Here is a 12141-nt window from a genome sequence, read left to right as displayed (position 1 = left end):
TGGGCCTATTTTTTAAATATTAAAACAAACAACACTACAAAATTGAGCCTTTTTTCTATTCGTTTTTTTCAATATGAGCCCATTCTAATTATATCCATATGACATAAAGCCCAAATATTATAAAGGCATGGATAATCAAATAAATAACCATAAATAAACACCGATGATCAAATAATAGCCTCATAATCCAGTCACAATATCTACTGATGAGAGTGATTAATTTAAATGGGGTTTTAAGTGATGTTATTATTTTTTATTCTTTATTAAAATAAAAAATAAAAATAAAAATAAAAATAAAATAATTTATAAATTAAATATAATTTATAAATTAATAAATTATATGTAATTCAATCGGTTCGGTCTATTCGATTTTAAATTTTACTAACCGAATCAAACCGATCAACCGAAATATTTAAAATAAAAAAACCGAATCGAACCGAAAAATCAAATAGACCGAATCGAATAGACAAAATTCGATTCGATTCGGTTCGATTTTCGGTTTCGGTTCGGTTTTGCTCACCCCTAGGTTGCGATATGAAATTGATATGTTAATGTTCCATTCCTAGTGATTCTAATGGACATGGGCAAGCTCTACTTGAAGACTACATCACACTATCCATAACTTAAATAATGTAACTCATAATAAATTTTATATTTTATATATTTTATATTGATGATTCTATAAAAAAAATTAAAAAAAAAACTATCACTCTTATATGAAGCATTTGGTATTCTAGACCAGCATCACATCAAGTTGAGAGAACTTCAGAGAGATTCAGATTAATTCAAATTGAGCTAAGCTGAAACTATTTAAGGTAAAAACTCTACTATCAATATTAATACATTCTCATGCTCAGACTCAAGATTTTTTGTTAACTTGGCAAAACTTTCTTATTTGTTAAATCAAGCATCCGGTGGTAACCATTACTCCACATTTTGCCAGCATGCTTTTTGCTTTTTTAATATAAACTACAAGTTAGATGTGAATGGCAAGATTTAGCAAATAAATCACATTATTTATAATTTATACAATTGTATAAACTTTATATGATAAATATTTATCGTTCATTTGGATGAGGGAAAAAAAAATTAGGAGGAAGGAAAACTACAAGAGAAAACTCTTAAAAATAATATCATTTTTGAAAATTTCTCTTACTCCTTATTTTCTTCTCACTTTTCCCTCTACCATAGAAACATAGAAAAAGAAAAGATCAGCCTAAATGAAATAATAATTTGACATGCCATGAAGAAATTTATAATGTTATAATCTCCACATAGTACATAAGCCATCTCAACTTGTAGAGCATCAGCTTAGTTTTTTTCAACTCTTGAAAAAACTAATGCTAGAGTGAAAGAAAAGATGAGGATAGTATAACCCGATTGAATAAAATGCATGCACAAGTCTCTCTGGGGACAACTGATATAATTCAGAAAAGATTAACTAGAATGAAAAGCTTACACAAAATGGTAAAAATGGCAAGGAAAATGAATCCAAATATAGCACAAACACAATGTTCATTCTCTATAAATATGTAAGTAAAGATAAAGAATAGTCCAAGTATAAGGATCATCTAGAGTTCTTTATTTTCTCTCATACAGTAGATTTTCTCTTCTTTTTCTCGCAATCTTCTTTTCTCTCTCTGAACCCTACAAGAACATTGTAACAAAAATAACTCTATTAAAAGATCCAGACTCATAGCCGAAAGGGCCAAAATATCAACAATGATGTAATGAATGGGCCCTGAAGATATCTGTACAACATAAACTCGCTCGAGCTGACTCTACATTCCCTGTGGGTTTTTGTGTATCATAGTACCTGATGATCATATTGAATAAATAATCCTTCATTACCCAAAAAATCAAATGGGGCTGATTCTGATCTGAGTCTTCTCAGACCCAGAAAACTTCTCTTTTTTCTCAAAAAGACAAACTTGGATGTGTATGGTTTGGAATCGATGCAAAGGCAATTGCATGACAAGGCCAAGTAATCACAATTGTCAATCATACTTTTTGAGTTGTCTCTGGCTTGTGGCTTGCAGAATCCCCAGACTTGTCAGCATTGGATCCACCAGAAAGATCCTTCGTGGTTTCAATTTCCATGCTGGTGATGTGGCCCTTTCGGTTCCTTCGATCCTGTATGCGATTATTATCAGCCAGTTAGTTCTCTTAATCACTAGAGTATTTTGCATCTTAATGCTATGTAAAGATGCAGATAAGAATCATATCATAGGCGTAACCTTAACCTTCCTCTGCATATCTGAGTGTTGACCAGTTTCCAAGTTAGACTACGAAAATGCAGGAAGAAAATCCAGAGAGAATTTCCCATCAAGTTAACACCCAATATTTCAACTATTCTTTTTTTTAAAAAAAAAAATCACATTGAGGGGGTTTACACATTTGGTCACTACCCTTGTCCAACCTGATCCTTGTTACTTGAGCTAGCCCCAAGTAGTTAATATATATATATATATATATTGCATAAGTTGCGGTATCTCTGGTCTCTAACCTAGACTAATTAGGTCGGTAGTTTGCAGGCACTTCTTTTTTCTTTTCTTTTCTTTTTTTTTTTTTGGGGGGGGGGGGATGCCTCCCACTTAGAATTTAATCATTGCCACATGCCTAAAACTCAAACTCGAGATCTTTGGTTAAGTTGAATCAACCCCCTTACAAGTTGACCCAAGCACCAGGTGACAGCTAAAATTTTAATTGTTCTAGTTGATGGCAAGTCAGCAAACATTCATTGGAGAGTAATGAGAATATACATAGCAACTAAAAAGTTACATAAATAGGGAAACAAATTCAGAGTCCTCAGGCAGACAGTGGAATTTATACAAGAGGACAAGATATATTGACACGTACCTCTCGGAATGGATTTTCATCAGCTTCAAGCATCCTCACAACCTGACTCATTTTGGGCCTCTTTTCTGCAGCAGGATCAAGACACCTAAGTGCAACCAGAAGGGCACGTTTTAATTCCCGTGTTGATGGTTTTACTTCAAGGCTTGGGTCTACGACTTCCTCAGCTCTTCTAGCACCGACCATAAGCTTGAGCCATTCAACAAGATTAACCTTTCAAAATGACAAACAAGCACTCATAGTAAAGATCATGTCTGATGGAAGACACAAAGAACTAGCAACCTAGTACACAAGTTCTTAAGAGTTTGGTACCTCATTAGCAGGTCGAGCATAGTCTACTGGGTCCCTTCCTGTAACTGCTTCGAGAAGTAGAACACCAAAGCTGTAAACATCGCTCTTCTCATTTAACAAACCAGTATTAGCATACTCTGGTGCCACATAGCTGGAATTCAGAACAGAAGTAAGTTTCCAAGTGTATGAAACATTTAATCAAATGTAAGGAAAGAATGATATATTTACCCGAATGTTCCCATGACTCTGGTTGTTATGTGGCTTTCCCCTGAATCCAAGAGCTTGGCCAGACCAAAATCAGAAACCTTTGCATTGAACTCATCATCAATTAGTATGTTGCTAGACTTTATGTCCCGATGAACAACTTTCGGTTCTATTGCTTCATGCAAGTATGAAAGTCTGACAACAGTCATAGCAAGAAGTTTTTTTCAGATTCAAATGTAATTGGAGTTTAATACAAACTGAAATTCTGTGAGTGCATAAAAATATGAAACTTCACCATGAGGAAATTGGAAACTGCTAAGTACACTAGGCAACAATGTCAGCAAGACAGCAACTAAAATCTTGACACAACAACAAATATACAGATTACTAGGACATAAGAATTCAATCAGTAACCCATCAGAAGAGACTCCAGTCTTGTATAGTCTGGAAACCCAATGGGTTCTAAAGGATACCAGAAAATGTGAATATGTAAATGACATAATCTAAAATTATGCAGATACACAAATCAACTGTCCATAACATAAATTACTACAACGGTATGATTAATTTTTTAAGGTTGAAAGTTGAACTTACGCTTTGGCTGTGCCAGTTATAACTTTCACGCGGGCCTCCCAGGTAAGTGTCCCATGTTGGCGCATGGCCCCATGTAACCATCGTTCTAAGTTACCATTATTCACGTACTCATACACAAGCAGCCTGCATATTTATTTGAAAGTACATCGTTTATAAAACAAAAAGAAACATAAAACAAAAGATTCATTTTTCTTCAGTTTTGGACCCAAAAAAACACTTCAATAAATGCAAAACTTCAGCTAAGATCCTATGCACTAGCCACAGCATAATAACAAATTTTACCTGTGGACTCCTTCAATGCAATATCCAAGCAGGCGTACAAGATTCTTATGTCGAACATGACCTATAGCATCTACTTCACTCCTGAACTCTTTCTCTGCTTGTCCCCTATGAAACCATACATTTACAGAGAGGAAGAATCTATAAAGTCATTGTTTAAGATAATGCCAATGAGTACAACAGGAAGAAAAACATACAAGTTATTAAGAATTTTCTTCACTGCCACCTTGGTTCCATTGATCAGTATTCCCCTGTATACAACCCCATATCCACCCTCACCAATCACATTCTCTGCTGAGAATCGATTTGTGGCAAGTTCAAGATCCCTGAGTGTAAACCAGTGGCCCCACCCAAGATGAGAAAATTCTGGCAAACCAATTAGAGGAGAGGCAGTCACCATTCCACCGTTTGGTAATGCAGATTGCTTCTTAAAGGTCCCAGAGCCCCGTCTTCACCTGACATCGAACTACCTCCTCTCTCATGATGATATATTGAACTGCACTGACTGGTATTGTCCGGATCACTGGATCTGCTCATGCCTGACTGAACTAACACCTTATCAGGATTATTATCATTTGCCTTGTCATGAAAGGGAGCATATACACTTTCAGGGTGACTATAAGAACCATGCACTCCAACCTTATCAACCTTGATATCTTTCGACACGTCTGGTATTTGTGATGTAGTGTATTTGTTCACAGGTCTCTTTGACTTTCTCCAAAACATCACCCATATAGATAACATACAAAGAATGAGCACAATAAATGCACCCACACTTATGCCAATTAAGACCCATAGTTTCAAACCCAAAAATGTCGTCTTCTTAGACAGCTGCACATTCAGAGAACTGTTGGACGACATAATTAAATGCTCTTCGGACAATTAATTTCGTCTGCCAAGTATTTTCCACCGGCACAATTATTGCATTCCCACCTGAGGATAAGAATCAAATTAAGTATCTCTTTCACACAGCTTGGAAACGCACATTCAAACACTCCAATTTTACAGCAAACATTTCAGTTGTTGCGACGAATCTCCGTGAGCAAAAACTCAGAACAGTATCACCAATTTCAGCTTTATCATGATTTTTTAAAATAATTTGGCACAAAGCTTTATCAAGATTTGGAGTAGGAAAATTTCAACCAGTTCACTTTGAAGGTATAGAGTTTTCAGTTAAAATGGCAAAAGAGAAAAAAAATTAGGAAATGTTGCAAAAATTCAGTCGTACCAAACCAAAAGGCAATGCAGGTATGCAATACTCAAACATTGAACAAATCAGAAACCCATTGGCCCGTCTGTGACCCTAATCAGAAAAAGGCAAATCAAATTCGAAATCTCCTGGGAAACCATAGGACTGTCCATTAACCCACCATTTGCAATCACAAGCAGCAGATATCAATAAGAAAAAGAAACTTCCAAAGCATCACTTATCATCCAAGTAAACGGAACAAAAGACAAAGCCAACTGAGACTGAGAGTTATCCAAAAAGTGAGTCAGAAAGACAGAGAATTCATTTACCCTCTATCTTCTTCTACATCCAGCAACCAAGGAAGCAAGAGACGGCCTTCTCTTTGAACCAACAGAAACTGAATGAGTATAGATAGATTCTGTTATAAGCACAATATTAAACCCAGATACTACCAAGTGGGACTGTGGCTTCAAGTGGGATATTAAAATAATGGAGAGTAATGAGCACCAGACAGAACTCTTATTTCCATGGAAAACTTCAGAGGGAGAAATTGCAAAAAGTGAAAGCGGGTAAAATGGTTGGTGGGTATTAAGCTTGAAAAAGAAAAGATCGGGACCAGAGCAAGCTGGAAAGGAAGCTTGGTTTGCAATGGAGGAAACCGAGAGAGAGAGAGAGAGGGAAGGATCCTGAAACAGTAAAGGGGAAGCAGGAAGGGAAAAAAAAAAAAAAAGTATTGAATAAACAGCAGCAAAGGTAAAGCGAAGAGAGAGAGAGGAGAGGGAGGACAGGACTTCAATTCCTCGCTTGGACTATTATTATTCTTCTTTCTTACTAAAACTGTGTCTAATTCGCTGAAAGGAAAAGTCTAAAGGAAGATCTGAAAAGATGGCATTATTCTGTGTCACCCCACAAGCCACAGCATCATGCTTTTGCAATTGACAGCCAAATTTGGGCTTGTGGACATCCATTGCCTCCATGGGTTACACTTACACGAGAATTTGACATTTTCCTTTTGTTCCAGCTGGCATACACATTTATTGAGCTCTCAGTCCCAAAATCCAGTGGGAAAATTCATTGTAAGTAGAAACGGTCAAAGATTAATGCACTGTAAGGTTTTTAATTCATTTGCATATTGGGGAAATAAATTTCAAAGCAGTGTTTATAATCATTTAATATGTAATTTATTTCTTAAATTTATTATTTTTTATTAATTACATGTCTTCTTCTATTGGGTAAGACTTAGGAATCATTTCTCTCTGTATAACATTATAAAATACTTTTAATTAAATTACATAATTAATAAATTAATTAATTATTTTTAAAATTACACACTCTTTCAATATTTATTTTCATTTAATAAGATATATTAATTAAAAAAATTATTAATTACATCCCTAGTTAATGATATTTTTCAAAAACCTTATTAATTATATTTTTAAAGACTAAAAAAATATACATTTTTTTAGTAGATGGAATATGTACTTAATATATTTTTATTTGATCAAATAAAAAAAGTAAATTTTAACATGATAATAGTATTAATAATAAAAATTTGTTATCAAATAAAGAATATGTCAAACATCTATATGTTTCAATTTAATTAAAGACAAATACCTAATGTAATGTTAAATATATACCAAGTTTTTTCATTGTTATTCAAAATAAAGCCAAACATTAAATGTGAACACTTATTCTAATGAAAATTTGAACATTGATTTAGTGTATGGGAGATTAGTCATTTCGTTAGACCTAACCTAATAGTTTTCATAAATTTATTTTAATTTACAAAAAAAATGCATTTAATTGAGTCAACTTATGTACCAATATATCATCAATATTGAAAGTTATGGTAAATCGTGTTATTTACTTAGTGTTATATATTATATAAGACAATATGGATGTATATTTTCTTGACAAAAACGAATGATATTTCAATATAATGCGCTGAAAATAGAACCTGCTTTCAAATTATTATTTTTTAAAATTGGTCCATAACATGTCAGAATGTTTGGCTGTACAGTCTGCAGAAGCAGGATTAAAAATATCGATGGATCTAGCAAAGGGTATTTTTGTCAATGGAATTTGACTAAGCATAATATCTAGAACTTTGTAAAGATAATCTGCAAATCAAATCAATTAATTTATCAATTAATTTTGAGGCAGGAATCGTGGCTTTTTGTGATTATCGTGATGGCTTTCAAGTCCAGACAAAAAAAAAAAAAAAAGTATGGCAAAATCAAAGTTCAAAGACTTTGATGGGAAGCATCACCTTTTAATTGATGAGTGATCCAATGCCAATCACTTTTTCTTTTTTCTAATTTCAAGTAACTATTAGTAATTGAAGAAAGAATTGGGAGAATAAAGGTAAAATTCAAAAAATAATAATAATAATTAGGTTTTTGATAATTTTTTTAAAAAATAAGTACTAAATGTTGATTCAGCAATTCTAAATAAAATCTGAATTATAATTTTTTTAATAAAAACTCAATAACATATTAATTATTATATTTAGAATTTAAATATTTTATTTATAATTGAAAATTGAAATTCCTGAATTTATAGTTATTTAAATTGATATTTGATAATTTACTTTTATAAAATTTTACTGAGGTATAACAATCATTAATTCCTTTTTTAAAATTTAATTTTCATAATTCTTTTTTTAAACTTAATTATCATTTTCCCTGGAGATTTTGATTCTTCCTGAAGATTTTGACTTTGCTTTTCTTTTCAGTTTGGGTTAGTCTAAAAATTCTAGGTGTGTCCATTGTTTGCAATAAAATTTTTCATGAGCCACTTAACAATTTATTTTGAGAATAATTTTTTATTTTTTAAAATAAAAAATATATTTAATGATGTGTTTTTAAAAAGTATTTTGAAGAATAAAAAATATTATTTTAAAAATAGAAAAATGAAAACATGTTCTAGAATTATTGTTCTGGGAAAAATGAGAGAATAAAAAAATATTTTTATTATTTTTTTGGTTTTCAAAATATGTCCTACAAAACATCAATTCTCATAATAATAAAGTAAAAATAATTTCAAACAAACCCCATATTTTCCTTGATTATGGTGTTGACGTAGAATGAGTGAAGCATAGAAGACAAATTTTTGATTAAACAATGGATTCATATGTAATTTAAACATTAAATAATAGGTCTAGAGGTAATTTGAACTCTAAACTTTTAAAAAGTATATTTTAAACTTTAAACAATTAAAATTAAAATAATTTTATTCTTATTATTAAATTTTAATATCTATCTTTCAAACTGGGACATAATGTGTGATTTTCACCAAATATCATTTAGTGAAAATCACCTATTGTACTCCAATTTTTTAAAAATTAACTGACATTTATTAAAATTGTGAAAATCAAACATTATGCTTCAATTTTTAAAAAATTAATGGATATTTGTTAAAATTTAAACAAGAGACAGCAACAAAGTCTTATTTTTACCTCAATGTCTTATTGAGATTGAAGATATTGACATTGATGGTTATTTTTTACCTTAATGTCTTATTGTATCTTAATAATGACTAGTAAGTTTGCACCAAAAAATCATGTTAAAGGACTTAGGTTTTTTGAATTTTAGATTAAGATTTACGGAATACTTTGACTATAGATTTTATGGCTCAAACCTTAGCCTAGTGAGTATTTATTATTGAATATTTTTAAAATGGAGAAAAAATATCTTTTTTTCTTATAATTTAAGGAATTTTTATGAAAGGTTATGCAGAAAGTTATAATCTTCAAGATTATGTCTCTTTAATTTGTAAAGACACATTTGAAAGGTTATAAAATTAAAAAGTATTACTTGGTGCAAAAAATATATTCCAAAAAAACTCTATATATTAAAAGGATCTTATTTTTCATGAAAAGTTATTATAAATAACTCTTAGTTAATATTAGTTATCAAATCAACATGAGATTATTCGTGACCCAATATAGAGTTATGACTTTTAAATAGTATTTTGTTACTTCAAAGGTACCACTTGATTATCTATATATAAATACTCCCTCACTATATCACTCATTTTGGATATCATATTCAAACATCAACATTCAGCTATTAAAACTCATTATCTTTGTTTTTAAGTATACTAAAGATAAAGTTAAATTATTACTTTATAAAATTATTGTTGTAATGGCTTCAGTCTTAGAAGTGTATTTCATAATTAAGAGTCTTCACTGAATTCTAAAAAAAATCATCAGACTTACACCCAAATATTGTAATATGTGGGGGTGAGTTAAGCTTAGAGAAAAGTGTTGTCCACATCTTAAAAACTTGGTGCACAACTTTTTTTTTTTCATCTCTATTTCTTTTTTTTTTTTTCAAAGAGTCATTCTCGCAAACATTTACATTATAGCCATGTAATTTCATTAACCGTTGAAAATTCATATTTAACAACAAATAAATAAAATGACATATTAAAGGGAAGCTTTATAAAGATGTATTTTAATCATCTCTCTACAATCATATGAATCATTGGATTCAAGTATAAGGCATAACAAAATGTAAAGCTATGATTTGATATTCTTTCCATATGTTATGCAATTATCTCTAGTCATCATTGAATTAAATCGACAATTTCTATAATATATTAACAATTTAATTGAGTTCGGGGATTTGAGATATTCATTCGAGTCCAATGATAGCAATTTAGGCTTCAAGCCCTAGTTGGGATCAACCAAATATGTCTCAAATAATTTTGACAAGTTAAATTTTAATTCAGAGGGATAAATATTTCAATGAAAGTTCAATTGACTTGAATGGAAAGTGCCATATGCTATTGCATTTTGCCACCAAGAACATGCCCCTCACGTGCATCATGTGCGTGCCATGTTATAAAAATATTTGACTCTCCTTTTCCTTTATGAGGAAATTATTCTTGTGGAAGTTAAAATTTATACAATAACTATTGTGATACCCATATAATGCACATAACGTTCTTAATAAAATATCTTTAAAATGTGTTCAATGTTCCCCATAATTATAAAAAAATTTATGATCTTTTACAATTTGAATGCAATCAAAAAGCATATATACTCTAAGCATGTAGTTAAGAGTTTAAATTTTAATTCTTATATATGTAACAATGTAATTTAAAAAAGTCTATCTATTATTCTCATTGCCTTTGGAGAAATATTCTTTAACCTTTGCTCTAGCGGAGTCTACCTTTATACTTGCCCAAAAAAAAACAAAAAGCATATACGATCACGTATAATAATTTAAAATGCCATACTCATTAAATCTAATACATATCATAAAAACATAGCAATATAATAATAACAATTTCATCATCATCATTATTGACTTCACTTAAAAATTATTGGCATTGAATTAATATTGATTTGTTATAATTAATTGCATTTTTAAAATTTAAATGCGAACTTAAAATTTGATAAGATTTTATCTCAACTTTAATTTTTGTATTAGTTATGTTGTAAATCCAAAATTAATGTTAAACGTCTATCAAGGTATTGCAAAATGAATAAAAAGCTTTCTTCATGATTTATCAAATTTTAAGATTTTATGATTTTTTCATGAAAAAAATTTAAACAAGCAAGTCCTTGGTAGTTTTTAAAAATAATTTAATATGGAAAATAAAAAAAGTCACAAAACTATACAGATAAATAAAATTTAAAAACAACATATATTGTTTTTATAAATAGAGATATCCAAAAATATTATAAAATCTAAAAATAATTACTTTTTAGAGTAAATATGATTTTCAATCTCTGTATTTTACTCAAGTTTTTCATTTGGTCCCTATACTTTTTTTTTTATGTTTTAAGTTTCTATACTTTTATTTTTCACTATTTTCAGTTTCTTTATAAACAAAGTATAAGGATTCAAAATAATAAAAAATAAAGATATAAGAACCTAAAATACTGGAAAAAAAAAACATAGTAACCAAAAGTAAAATACAAATAAAATACATGAATCAAAAGTTATATTTACTCTTGTTTTTATAATTGTAACCAAATGTAATATAATATTTTTTTTCATATATTTTTTACAGAAGAAATCACTTTTTATGCAATCTCTAAACTATAAAAAGAAATCAATTAGTTTTTAAGTTTAATGATAATGTTTGGTTACTTTATTTGTAAATTAACATGACAAATGAAAATGTCAATCGTATTAAAGATATATCAATTGATTAAACACACAAATGTGACATGCATGCATGCTTGCATTAGTGAAAATTCTATTCATTTTCACATGGCATGCTGTTCTTATTATTTTTAATAGTGGCATTTGTCATTAATGAAGAGACTCGTGGCAAAACAAGATTGAAGCTTTAAACCTTACTTTCTTTTAAAGTGGCATTAGTAATACATCTGTTTGATGCACAGTATGTTATTATAATCACTGCTAGCTAATTTAACATATATATGAAATTGATAAAAATAATATCTTGATTGTTCAAATATGTCTCTAATTGGTTGTGTGAACAAATAAAATTGCATATCATTATCAAAATCAAACTTATGTTAGAAACAGTGGTAAGGGTGACAACCCAATTTTGAAAACAATCTACAACTAAACACTCCTAGTTGACATCATTTGCATTGTCTTAGGTTTCAAGAAAGATCTAGAAACCTTGTCATAGTTCTTATTGACTTACTTCTAAATTTAATATTTTTTTAGGACTGAAAATCAATAATAAAAATCAGTCCAACAACCAAAACGCCCCCTCGTGTTACCCAAAGTAAGCATTGC

At 30.2% G+C, this 12141-nt stretch overlaps 1 pseudogene; it reads right to left on the bottom strand.

The window, feature by feature from the left end:
• Positions 1–1470: 1470 nt before the first annotated feature.
• On the bottom strand, positions 1471–6142 carry LOC129317038 (probable receptor-like protein kinase At2g42960; annotated as a pseudogene).
• Positions 6143–12141: the final 5999 nt, after the last annotated feature.

The sequence above is a fragment of the Prosopis cineraria genome, unplaced genomic scaffold (genome assembly GCF_029017545.1).
Source record: "Prosopis cineraria cultivar Desert tree isolate PC_DT_omini unplaced genomic scaffold, ASM2901754v1 PC8, whole genome shotgun sequence".
NCBI lineage: Eukaryota > Viridiplantae > Streptophyta > Magnoliopsida > Fabales > Fabaceae > Prosopis > Prosopis cineraria.
Note: the sequence above shows the minus strand (reverse complement) of the source record. Positions and strands in the feature narration are given on the sequence as shown.